Source organism: Petaurus breviceps, unplaced genomic scaffold, assembly GCF_028583685.1.
Source record: "Petaurus breviceps papuanus isolate PSGF00001 unplaced genomic scaffold, PetGlider_PUasm1.0 183, whole genome shotgun sequence".
Classification (NCBI taxonomy): Eukaryota; Metazoa; Chordata; class Mammalia; order Diprotodontia; family Petauridae; genus Petaurus; species Petaurus breviceps.
In genome coordinates, this window is record NW_027185791.1 from 17814212 (window position 1) to 17827503 (window position 13292).

Genomic DNA, 13292 nt, shown 5'->3' on the forward strand with positions numbered 1-13292 from the left:
TACTGGACATGCATCTAGCTTATCCTCATTACCTATAATACTTGCTGATGGTTTTAGGTAGATGCTGCTTATCATTTTAAGGAAGACTCAATTTATTCCTATGCTTTTTAGTGTTTTTAATAAGAATGGGTATTATATTTTGTTAAAGGTTTTTTTTTTCATCAATTGAGATAATCATATGGTTTCTGTTAGCTTTGTTGTTGATATGATTGATTATGCTGATGGTTTTCCTAATATTGAACTAGCCTTACATTCCTGGAATAAATCCTACCTGATCAAAGTGTATTATTCTCATGATAAGTTGCTATAATCTTTTTGCTAGTACTTTATTTAAAATTTTTGCATCTGTATTCATTAGGGAAATTGGTCTATAATTTTGTTACTCTGTTTTGGCTCTTTTTGATTTAGGTATCAGTACCATATTTGTATCATAAAAATAATTTGGTGGGACTCCACCAACTTTCCCAAATAGTCTATAAAATATTGGAATTAATTGTTCTTTAAATGTTTGATAGAGTTTTCTTGTAAATCCATCTGACCCTGGAGATTTTTTCCAAGGGAGTTCATTGATGATTTCTTGTAAAGCCAAGCACAAGCAGCTCTCCAGAGGACTGCTGCTGTGAATAGCTCTAATATTCTGATCACATAGTATAGTAAACTCTATTTATTCAATGGTAAACTAAAGCAAAACCTTCACATAAACCAACATTCAACATTCACAATAATATAACATAACAACTTACTAACTTACTAACATAACATAACAACTTACTACTAAAGTGGCCACATAGTTTTAAACAAAAGATCATTCAGGATACAAAGTACAAAGGTCTCCCACCCCTAGGTCACAACAAGTGTTCTCCTCAGTTCTGTTCTGTTCCAGTTTGTGCTTCTGCTTTTATATGGTGGTTCTTCTTCCTGTTCCATCCTTCCTTGTTGTGTCAGCAAGTTCCTCCCACCTTCAAATCACAGGTGGGGCTCAAAGGCACTTGAAGAACTGAAACAAGGTACTAAATACTCCTTTGCTTGCCATTACACTTATTCAATTTTTTTTTCTGAGATGAGGTTATTTAAGCATTTACTTTCTCTTCTGTTAATCTGGGCAATTTATATTTTTGTAAATATTCATCCAATATTTTTAAAAAATGAATGTTAAAGTTGTCTTTACATGTAATTGGAAAAAATAAATCACTATCTAAAAAGAAAAGAAAAAATTATCCAATTCTTCATGTGCATATCACTGAAGTGGACTATTCTTCATTGGTTCTAAGTCTTAATCTCATCAGTCAGAAAGTCTTCTTTCTTCTTGATTGGAGACTAGCTTCCAATCATCCTTAATTCAATCATCCTTAAGGGGCACAAAGTACAAAGTCCTCCCACCCTAGGTCACAGTAAATCATGATCTTGTCAGTCGGCACTAAACACCCAAGGAAAGATCCTTTTATCTTGGCTTGAGGCTGGCTCCCAAATTCCATGGTTCCTCTTCTATGGGTCCAGCTCTTGCCTGAATTCACCCAACCATCACTCGGATTCACAGGTAGGTAGCTACTGTTTCAGCTCCTGTTTCAGTTTGAAGGTAATGGTGACCAGTCCACTTCAACCCCTTTGAAATTTCTGTTCCTGGGGCAGCTGGGTGGCATAGTGAATAGAGCACGAGCCCTGGAGCCAGGAGGATCTGAGTTCAAATCCAACCTCAGACATTTAACATAAAAAACTAGCCATGTGACCTTGGGCTTAACCCAAATTGCACTCCAAAAAAAAAAAAAAAGCAAAAAAATAATCTCTGTTCCCGGGAAGAGAAAACTTAACAGAGCCATAATATCTACACACATCAAGTTTATCAGTACTACAACAATAGTCACTCACATTGCTGGCACTATCATCTCAATTCACTTTCTGTCTGTGAAATCAACTCATGTCAACAGACAGGTTGTATCTGACAAAGTAACACAATCAATAGATAGAGTCCTTCTATCTGACAAAGTAACACAAACAAGAGATAGAAGGCTTCTGTCTGACAAAGTATACAAATCAATAGACAGAATGCTTCTGTCTGACAAAGTAACACAAACACAAATCAACACAGACAAAACAGACAAACAGAGTGCTGGACAAAACAAGTGTTCTCCTCAGTTCTTCTCTGTTCCAATTTGTGCTTCTGCTTTTATATGGTGGTTCTTCTTCCTGTTCCATCCTTCCTGTTGGTCAGTAAGTTCCTCCCCCCTTCAAATCACAGGTGGGGTTCAAAGGCACTTGAAGAACTAAAACAAGGTGCTAAATACTTGAATAAATGAAACAAGGTGCTAAGTACTCCTTTGCTTGCCATTATACTTATTTAATTTCTTTTTCTCAGATGGGGTTATTTAAGCATTTTACTTTCTCTTCTGTTAATCTGGGCAATTTATATTTTTGTAAATATTCATCCATTTCACTAAGATTGTCAAATTTATGGGCATGCAATTGGGCAAACGAATTTCTAATTATTGTTTTAATTTCCTCTTCATTGGAGGTGAATTCACTCTTTATTTTTGATACTGGTAATTTGGTTTTTTTTCTTTTAAAAAAATCAAATGGATTTTTATTTATTAGTTCTATAGTTTTCTTAATTTCAATTTCATTAATCTCTCCTTTGGTTTTCAGCATTTCTAATTTGGTATTTAATTGGGGATTTTCAATTTGTTCTTTTTCTAACTTTTTCAGTTGCATGCCCAATTTATTGATCTCCTTTTTCTCTATTTTATTCATATAAGCATTTAGGGATATACTTAATCTCTCTGGATTCTCCTGCTAAGTTAACTCAAGGAATGACCCTACCTTAGTTTATGGTTAGCAACCAAATTTTCATCTTCTGTCTATAATCATGTAAATTTAAGTTGGCCTACAATCTTAGAACAGTTTTGATATTTGAATTTCATCTGTTACTATCCTAAAACAGTTTTCCAATACTGAATAATTTTTAAAAATGAATGTTAAAATTGTCTTTACATGTAATTAGGAAAAATAAATTACTACCTAAAAAGAAAAGAAAAAATTATCCAATTCTTCATGTGCATATCACTGAAGTGGACTATTCTTTATTTGCTCTAAAATTCTACAGCTTGTCATGTGCTAATGAACAACTGCTGTTTCAAAACAGTCTCAAGACAGACTTACCTCAATAACCTCCTCTTTTAGAACCTAGATTCAGATTTATGTGCCAGAGAAGTGAGCTGGCAAGGCAGATACAGCCCAACAACTTCTTTTTATCAGAATCTGAGGCAGATGTGTCCCACACAGGTGAATTGTCACTGGTCTCCCTTCACATTTTCAAGGTACTGTGCTCCTCACAGAAGATACAAAGATTAAGAATCATGTAATTCCTAAGCCTAACAAGGTTAACATCTAATTGGGGAAGCAAGTACACAAATAAGGCTGTTTTCTTAAATTTTTTCCAGTCATTCATTCAGCTAACAAATAATAGTTGTTCCTGTTGAGTCATTCAGTTGTGTCTGACAATAGATGAACATGCAATAACTGGGGAATATGAAGAATCAAGCCAGTTGAGATAAATGTTATTTCACTGAAGCCTCAAACTCATCAGGTAGGGAGCAGAGAAAGGTATTATTTTTGTTCTGGGCCAGATCTGCTCAAGGTCAGTCTGGTAGTTCAGTCTGGATTTGCATTAAGACGGTCCTTCATAGATCATAGAACATTTCACTAAAACAGGTTAGCTTGAGAATAAGGCATGGAAAGGATATTGGGAAGTTATATAGCACAACTTCAGGTGAGAGCATCTCGTTTATCTCCACATTTGCTATGGTGGTGCACCAGTCTGATAGGGCATATTGGGCTTGAGTAGATGGACATTTTACATTCAAATGACCAGGAAGTTATATCAAAGATTGAGGTTATGATTCCCTGGACCAATTAAGCCTTAAGGATGACTTCATTACTTTTTGGGAAAAACAACAACAAAAATAAAAAACTAGGCTTGCCATTGTAGAGCAGATGGTATTCCTACCTTGACCCTCCTGTTGGAGATGAAGAAATTGAGACCCAGAGATCTTAAGTGACTTGTCAAAAGTTGTCCAAAAAATCAGTGGCAGAGCCAAGATCTGAATGAAGCCAAGTACTCTGACTTCAAATCCAGTAAGGCACTCTTTCGTTATACTACAGAAGACCTGTTTCCTGCTTCCAGAAAACTTATGTTCTAGCTTACTTCTGGTTTAAGTAGCATAACCTGAGACTGGGTCTATTTTATTTTATTAGCTAGGTCATACAAATGTAAGTATGTAATAAAAACTTTTGGTAATGAGGAAGTTGATGATATTTCTAATGACTCTTCCCCCCTGCCACTCATTTTAGGGCTTGTATTTTTAAATTCTTCCAGTATTCTTCATGTGTCTTTAATGGCTACTCATTTTTTATCCACTAACATAGGGATTAGAAGCCATTTCTTCCTTATCCACTGTGGAGAAACATAAATCAAAGGTCACACACAAAACCAAGTGAGTTTGGGATTATTTCCATAGCAAGAGAAATAGAACTCATTTGTTTCTCCCACTTTCTAAATTAGAAACAGAACATAAAGCTTTTTTCAGTAAGTACAACAAACATGGACCTGAAGCCTAGTTGTTATTATTTGTCTCACTGCTCCAGCTTTGAGATGAACCGAGCATTCCACCAACGAAATTCTCCCCGGACTGAATCAACAGTGGCCAGAACCATAACATGCCGAAGCATAAAATCAACATCCAAAGCAGAAGCTCCAGACTCAGTTCCTGCAAGGATCTACTGTTTAACTTCTCTGCCTCTTCCCATTCAGACTCTCATGATAATAATACTTCCTCCACTCCAGCATCTCTAAGATAAGCTTTCTCTGCTTCTAGGTTCTTAATTACTCATTCTTGCACCATTATTTTTGCGATTTGCCTTTCACCATCTTCTGCTTTTTCTCTTTTCCAATCAAAGTCTTTTATCTTTATATTTGTATACTTAAAATAAATTGTGTTATCTGACTTAAAGGGAAATGCACCAGTAGGGACTCATGCACTACGGTTTTAATGGTGTAGAAACACAAACCTGTGTTGAACTTGGAGTATATGGTTCCCCTCACCCCCAGCCTAAGAGTACAAGTTAAGGGTGGAGATAGCCCCAGATGAAAACACCAAAAATGGGAATAATAATGCCTGTCCTGGCAGCCTCACAGGGTCATGGTGAGAATCCGACGAGATAATACGTGAAAAGGACTAGACAAATGTGAGTGGTTTTTAGTCCTTACATGTTCCAGAGAAAACTCCAGAAGAAGTGATGTTCAGAGTAACTAGTAGAACTTGCCAGCTGGTCTGCTTAGCTTCCAGCTTGCCATTTCAGTGGGAGAGTAATTCTGGTCCATGCTTCTCCATGTGTTTGACTCCCTAACTGTCCTTCTTCACTCCCCACTCAAAAGAGCCGATGAGAAAACCATCAAAGAAAGAACAGAACGTATGTGTCCTTCTCTCAACAACTTTTCTTCCAAACAGCAATTAATAATAACCAAGACAATGACTTTTCACATTTCTTTGCTTCTTTCTGTCCAAAGGAGAAAAAACATCTTTTTTTTTGCTGGCTATTCCCCATGCACTTGTGCGAGGGTAGGGAACCTGTGACCTGAAGACCACATGTGGCCCTCTAGGTCCTCAAGTGAGGCCCTTTGACTGAATCCAAACTTCACAGAACCAATCCCCTTAATAAAAGGATTTGTTTTGGACTCAGTCAAAAGGCTGCACCTGAGGACCTAGAAGGCCACATGTGACCTCGAGGCTGTAGGTTCCTCACCCCTGGAGGGGGCTTTCTGATTACACCTGACACCTTCACAGACAGTAGGGGAGATCAATGCTTTAGATTTGGATTTTGAAAAGGAGCTCAGCACACTACTTTTCCCATAATTTTGAGAGGGTTTGGGGAAGCAAAGGGATAGGTTGGCAGCAGGAGAAAGGAGAGGGGAAAAGAATTATAAAGGGGAAGCTGACCACAGTCTACTACAGTTCTCATATCCACTGCAGCTGTTCTTTCCTATTCGGCATCCTAGAAGAAGAAAACACACCCAAACCAAAGCAAAACAAAATGAAAAACAGAAGGATGCCAGAGCGCTTGACAGGGTCTTTGCCCTTGGAAAACAAAAGTCTTGCCATTCTAGAACTGAATTGTCAGTTTTTCAAACTTCCATTTGAATGGACCCTCAAGGATCCCGGCAACGTGGAGATGAGGAGTACTCAAATCCAAGTTGGCACATTTGTCTCCCGGCACCATTTTGCAGCATTGTAAAAGTCTGGCGGTTTCTAACCTTTCTTAACTGGTGGGAAAGAAATGAAAATGACCATTGTCTCTTCTCGCCTTTCTTGACAAAACTGTTAAAGACCAGGGCCAAGGGCTCCTGCCAAGCCAAGAAAGTTACAGAATTACAGTTGGTGGAACCACTTGATTCCAGTGATGGGACTTCCTCCTCTACCCCCAAAATGCTCCATACTTTTGAAGGGCAGAGTCCTATGGAGATGAAGGCAATGTAAACTTAGTCTTAGAAAGTGTGGGGAGAGGCAGGGAATTTGAGGCTATCGTTTCTTTCCCACATACACCTTTTCTACACTTCTCACATTTCTGCAATAATCAGGAGTTTATTATTCCTACTCTTCCCCACCCCCAGCCCCTGGCTCTCAAAGCTCTGGCTAGAAATCAAGTCCAGTATGAAACACCTGCTTTCTGCTGCTGAAGGAGGGGGGTGGTGGTCCTGCTTTACAATGCACCACATGCCAGTTGGCTGTGTAGAGAGAAAAGAGGCTCATTAAAGAAAAGCCCCTGACATTATTAAGAAGTGAATAAAGTACTGCCCGTTGCAAACACACTCACACACACATACACTATTCTAAAACACTATTTCTTCACCTTCCCCAGGCTCTAAAATTCTGAACTGATGTTAATGAACCTCGTCACAGGTCAGCTCCCAGTTTGAACATGGGCAGTGCTCACTCAGGCTCTTAAGCTCAATTTCCAAGTTCTGGGTCAGTTTGTACCTCCATTCCCTGTATTCCCTTGAATTCCTCATATTCCCTTCCTCTAGGCACTCTTTCCCCATAAGGAGATCCCAAGATTCTCAGAATTAGGCCAAGAAAATATAGCAACTCCCATTAGCATAGTTCCAAAATTCTAGAATCACTTTGTGTAGGTGAGCACTTAAGAACCAATATTTTGAGCGAGACTGAAGTTGGAATCAGGAAGATGTGGTTCCAAACCCTTTTCAAATATTTACCTTAGTAGTGTGGAAGGGAAGGGAGAGGAAGGGAAAAATGGGAAAGGAAGGGAAGAGAAGGAAAGGGAAAGAAAGAAAGAGAATAGGGAAAGGTAGAGAAGAGGGGCACTTATCTTCTATCTGACTCATTCATAAAATGATACAGTTGGATTTTAAAAGAATCAGATTAATCCTGTCTTTTAAAAATTGCTTCTATTTACAATGAATTGATTTTATCCTGTAACTGCCCAAGTCATGAATCTTTGTCTCTGAACTTAAGTCAGGAACTCAGCTGTCCTATGATCAGTGAAATTTAGAGATCCAGTTCTCCTGTTAATCACAATTTGTGTGTCAAGGAAATTTGTTGCCCTTAAAGGATGTAGGTGGACACCAGGGATCTGGTCTAGTATCTTTATGCCACCAAGTTCTTCTTCAAGGATGTCTGGTTTACTATCTCTGTCCTTGCAGATGCAGCTGGACTCAGACAATGAACGTTTCTTAGTCACAGGAGGGAAGGAGAGGGTTGTTGCCTGCCCCCATTCCCAATTTCCATCCAATCATATTTTCTTCCATCTATGGTGCTAGCCTTCCTATTTTCTGTACTTCCCAAAGCTATTAAAAGTTAACCTCATAACTGGGGAAGCTGAAGTCTTATTTATTGGTAAATTTGTGCTTTACTAGTAAATTGATCATGCTAAGAACTTTGTGCCTCAGTCTGCCTTAATTTTTCAATTATTACAATTTGATAGGCTCTAAATCTGTGATACTGTATGTGCAGTCTCACTGGCTGCAATTCACTTGGAGGCATATGTTTCTACAGGCTTCCTTATTTCTCACTCTCCCTCTTTTGATGTTACCAAATGAAAGATTGAATAAGGGAAGATTTCAGTTCCTCTGAAGATCCACATCCAAAGACCTGAAATGTACCCTCAAATTGCTTTCCCTACCCCATGCACTGACTCACACTCACTGAATTTGCATTTAGTTGCATCATTAGCTAATCACTGTGTCCCCCCAAGAGGCAGTGAGGTGGTTAGAGTACAGAGGGCTGGGCAGACCTAAATTTAAATCTGGCCTCAGATGTCTACTAGCTTTGTGACTCTGGCCAAGTTACTTAATCTCTGCTTGCTTCAGTCTCCTCAACTATAAAATGGAGATAATAACAGCATCTACCTCTAAGGGCTATTGTGAGAATCAAATTAGGCAGTATTTGGAAATTGCTCAGAACAATGTCTGGCACATTTTTGGTTGTTGTTCAGTTGTTTTAGTCATGTCTGATTCATTGTGACCCCATTTGGGGTTTTCTTGGCAGGTAGTGGAGTGGTTTGTCATTTCTTTCTCTTACTCATTTTACAGATGAGGAAATGGAGGCAAAGTTAAGTGACTTGCCCAGGGTCACACAGCCAGTAAGTGTCTGAGGCCAGGTTTGAACTCATAAGGATGAGTCTTCCTGACTCCAGACCTGGCACTCGATTCATAGGGAAGGGAGGGATAGAGAAGGGTGGCACTTAACTTCTATCTGACTCAGTTTCCTCACCCATTAGATGATACAGTTGGATTTTGAAATAATCATCTTGATTCTGGTACATATTAGGTGCTATATAAATGTTTATATTCCCATTTCTGTCCTTTCTCTCTAATTCACACCATGAATCACTCCAAGGTCAACTCTAGCAGTCCATAGTATCACTGATTTGTGATTCAGAGGGACTCCAGAAATCATAATTTGACCCTTATTGATTTTTCATGTAAGATATACTGCCCTTTTTGCATGTGAGCAGTTTGGTTTCTGAAAGGGGATGGAAATGAACTTTTGGGCAAGAAAATGAGTTGTGTTAAGAAAAAAATTTAAATCCACCTGGGAAGGATGTGAAGTACTCTGTGTTTCATGCATGAACTATTAAAAAAAGGGCAGGAAAGGAACTTTTGTGTGAGGAAAACTGATGAAATTTGCATGTAAAAAAGCATAGTTTTCAGATAAAAATTGTAGAGGCATATACCATTAAGAGGACTAAATAGAGAACTGAGGAAAGAAAAATGATGGAGACTACAGGGCATTGATGTCTCTTGGCTCATTTGCAGGTAACTGTTTTTAGAGCTAGAGAGGCAAAGAAAAACAAAACAAAACCACAAAATGGTAAATCAAATAACTGGAGACTATGGGATGATTAAATAAGGACGATTTCCCCCCTAATTAACAGAAGGGTGGGTTTTGTGAATTTTGCTTCATAAGGGAGAAAGGAATCACTGAGCATTGGGAGGCTCTGATTTGAACTTTGAGAAAGTTGAAGGAGCCAGCAGAAGAATGGAAGGAGCTAGGGGGAGGAGACACAAAGAGGCAGTGAAGAAGGCAACGGTGGGGTCAGTGTGATAGGAATGCTTCAGCTCTTGGGCTGGGAGTTATTGACTGGTGGAAGAAAGGTATAAGCTCATGGGAAGAGAGATGTATTCTGCTTATTGTTCTACAGATTGAGGGAGATGAAAGCTTTCAGATGTACTGCTTGTTTTCTATTGCTTTTTCTATTTGAGAGGGAGAAACAGAAGGACAAAGACAGATTTTGCATCAGCTTTGTTTTTAGAAGTAAACTGGACAAAGCAGGGTAAAGTTGAATGAAGAGCTGGCTGGATATGTTTGCATTGCCCTAGAGAGCCAGCCTAAGGAATTTGTTATGAGCTCTGTTTTACTTAAAAAACAAAACAAAACAAAACAAAATACTGAGAACTGAATGGATAAACCAGTGTACTGTTAAATAGTTGACTGATTTTGTCTATAGTACATTAAGAAATCCAATCTGGGGGTGGCTAGGTGGCACAGTGAATAGAGTACTGGCCCTGTATTCAGGAGGACCCGAGTTCAAAACTGACCTCAGACACTTAACCCTTACTAGCTGTGTAACCTTGGGCAAGTTACTTAACCCCAATTGCCCTGCCCTCTCCCCTCCAAAAAGCACACACACACAAAATCCAATCTGATGAATTTGACAATTCTCTGGCTTAAAGGGAACTGCTTTTACTATAATAGTATAATACTATTTCAGCACCCTTTAAAGGCTGATCGTGAATTAGAAGAGTGTGTCACTGTTCCATTGGATTTAATTTTAATTTTATTTTCATTTTTTGCTTTTTGGAGGGCAATTGGGGTTAAGTGACTTGCCTAAGGTCACATGGCTAGGTTAATTTTTTGTATTAAGTGTCTGAGGTCAAATTCGAACCCAAGTCCTCCTGATTCCAGGGCCGGTGCTCTATTCACTGTGCCACCTAGCCACCTTGAAGGTTTTTTTTTGCTTTTTGGAGGGTAATTGGGGTTAAGTGACTTGCCTAAGGTCACATGGCTAGTAAGTGTGTCAAGTCACTTAGGCTGGATTTGAACTCAGGTCCTCCTGACTCCAGGGCCAGTGCTCTATTCACTATGCCGCCTAGCCACCCCTTGTTCCATTGGATTTAGAGTAAAAGAGGGTAAGATTTACCCAGCTGTAGAATGGTGAGGACTGTAAGGAGAGAAGTGAAGAGAGAAGTGGCATACATTGTTCATGAAGGAACTAAAGATATAAGGATTGCAATCCAGAATTGTGAGCTGCCCCAAGCAACTGGGGTGTCCTCATTCATGTATCTTCCTACTAGGACAATGTTCTGACATTCCGAAAGTAGGAAATTTACCTTCATAACTTCAAGTCTATCCTTTTTGAATACCTGGAAAGAAGCTCCGAACTCTCTTCTCTTTTGTCAATAGCTCCTATTTCTTCAAGTCTATCTCAGAGTAGGGGCTGGGTCCCCTTAGGGGATTGTGGCATGACCCCATGGGGACTGTGACTTGACCTCAATGGTTGTGTGATTGACTAAATGGGGGAAAAGAAATGAGAGTCATATCTTACCCTTCCCATAGTCAATCATGGTGTATCTTTTACCCCTTATAGCCAAACGTTCCCCAACTCCAATTCCCCTCAAGTCCTGCTCTTCTGAACTAGGTTTCAGACCTTCAGGAAAGTTACAACCTAACCCTGACATATCCATAGCAGCAACTTTGCAGATGCCATTGGGAAAAATCACTCTCCACTCCCACCCCCATCATATCCTTGGGAAAAGAAAATTTGCTGATTGCTATACATGATAAAAAAAGGTTGGAGGTTATTAATCTAGACAACAAAAGAGGAAAATAGGCAGCATGGTTCTGAATCATGGTTCATTCATCATTATGAATGAACATGTTGCAAGATATTGATGGAGAAACATACTGAATAATAATCAGGCCTATCAGGAAGAATGTTAGAGAGAGGTTGACAGGGTTCAACACAACTTTTAAATCACAACCTTGTTCCAAGAATACTGATGCATTGCCTGGTCTGCTGATTTCAAACATGGTTTATGAGTGTGTGTGTGTGTGTGTGTGTGTGTGTGTGTGTGTGTGTGTGAAGTTCTGTTAAAAGATTTTCAGTGGAATCCTACATCCATCCAAGTTCAAGGTCTTCTGCCTGCCATTTGAGGTTCCTTTCCAACGTAGAACCATGTTCTTTTCTAACCTTATTTCATGTTAGCCTCATATACATAATCTATGCTTCAGCTAAAGAGAACTTCTCTTTATCTCCTCAAATAGCTACTATACTTTACTTTCTCAATGCCTTTGCAGTTTCCAATGCCTGGAATATTTCTGCTTTTCCCTGTTTGCCCATTACATCTCTGTACCCATCCTATAAAGCCCAACTCAAATGTCATCTGCTCCATGAAGCCTTCCCTGATTGCCTCTGTTACAAATAGCCTTCTTCCTTACCCCTTATACAGCACTTTGTTCTGTACCTTACTCTATCTTTATCAGTTGATGTTTTATATGATCATGACATGTGCTTAAATAAAATCTCCCTAGTTCAAATGCCTTTGGAGCAGAAGCTATGTCTCATCTGAACTTTGCATCTCCCCTAGTGCAGGGTTCTGCCAGGGGAGGGACTTAACAAATGTTGGTTGGACTGAGCTGTGTATGTGCAGAATAGTAAGTTAAATGGTGACTTCACTGAGTGGAGATGAAGAACAAAGAAGAAATATGAGCACGTGGAGATTTGATATTTTAGTTGACGCTATCATTGGTCACCCTACACCTTAAAGCACGCATTCCCATGCGTTGTAGCAATTATGCTTGGTGGGCTGGTTGATTGGCCTTCCCCCACCCCACTTCTCTCTGTGCCACTGATATTCTTTTAGTTTTTAGTGGCTCCCTGCCAACTCTTCCTGCTCAACTTGCTTTTGCCAGAGCTAAAGTGTAGAAAGTGTATGTTCACCAGTGGGCTGAGATCACAGTTGGGTCTCTGTAAATATGATCTCCTATGGGTAGCTATATGGTTTTTTTCCTCCTCTGTAGAGGAGGGAGCTTGTCATTAGAGAACCAAGAAGATGAGTGAGTGGTACCTTGAGCTGTTTTCCTTTTACTTTGGCCTCCGTTTACTTTAGTGGTTCAGGGGGAGCTGAGCAGGCTGACAGTGCCTACAATTCACTTGTGCTGATGAAGGCGACTTGACAGCTGCATAAATCACTGCTAGATAGCACTAATAGGCTGCTGCATGAGACTACCAGACCACCCAAGCACGGCTCTGGGGGCAGCCCTCTCTGGGCATACGCACAAATGCAGTGATGCAAACTGCTTAACCCTTTGGTATTCTCCAACACTGGAGCAAGTACAATTATTTATAATATTCTTTTTCTGTCTCTCATCTCCTCAGCATAACCACAGGCTAGTTCAACAGACCTCCTCCCCTCCCCCTTTATCTTCTCACACTTCTGGCCCACACCCCCTTCATCCTTTCATTTCTGTTTTATTTCAGTTCCAACTTAATGTGCCAAGAAGTGGATATAAGCAAAGAAGATGCTGGAATATTTCCTTCTCTTTCCCTGCCACTTCTTACCTATGTTCTTTATTCTTCCCCATTTCTGTCCTTTTTGAATACCTGGGAAGAATGAACCAGGTTCACTGGCAGTTATGTATGATGGGGCAGATCCAAAGAGGAGGGCTTTCTTCTTTCTTCTTCTTCTTCTTCTTCTTCTTCTTCTTCTTCTTCTTCTTCTT

At 39.6% G+C, this 13292-nt stretch overlaps 1 long non-coding RNA gene across 2 annotated transcripts in view; it reads left to right on the forward strand.

Annotated features, from left to right (window-relative positions):
- Positions 1 to 13292, forward strand: part of LOC138161138 (uncharacterized) — a 47015-nt gene that overhangs the window by 22251 nt on the left and 11472 nt on the right. Inside the window, exon 3 of one of the 2 annotated variants that reach the window (XR_011168286.1) lies at positions 4639 to 5430. The exons of the other annotated variant lie outside the window; for it this stretch is intronic. This is a non-coding gene — a long non-coding RNA (uncharacterized lncRNA). Of the gene's footprint in view, positions 1 to 4638; positions 5431 to 13292 lie in introns of those variants that run through there. 2 annotated transcript variants of the gene reach the window in all.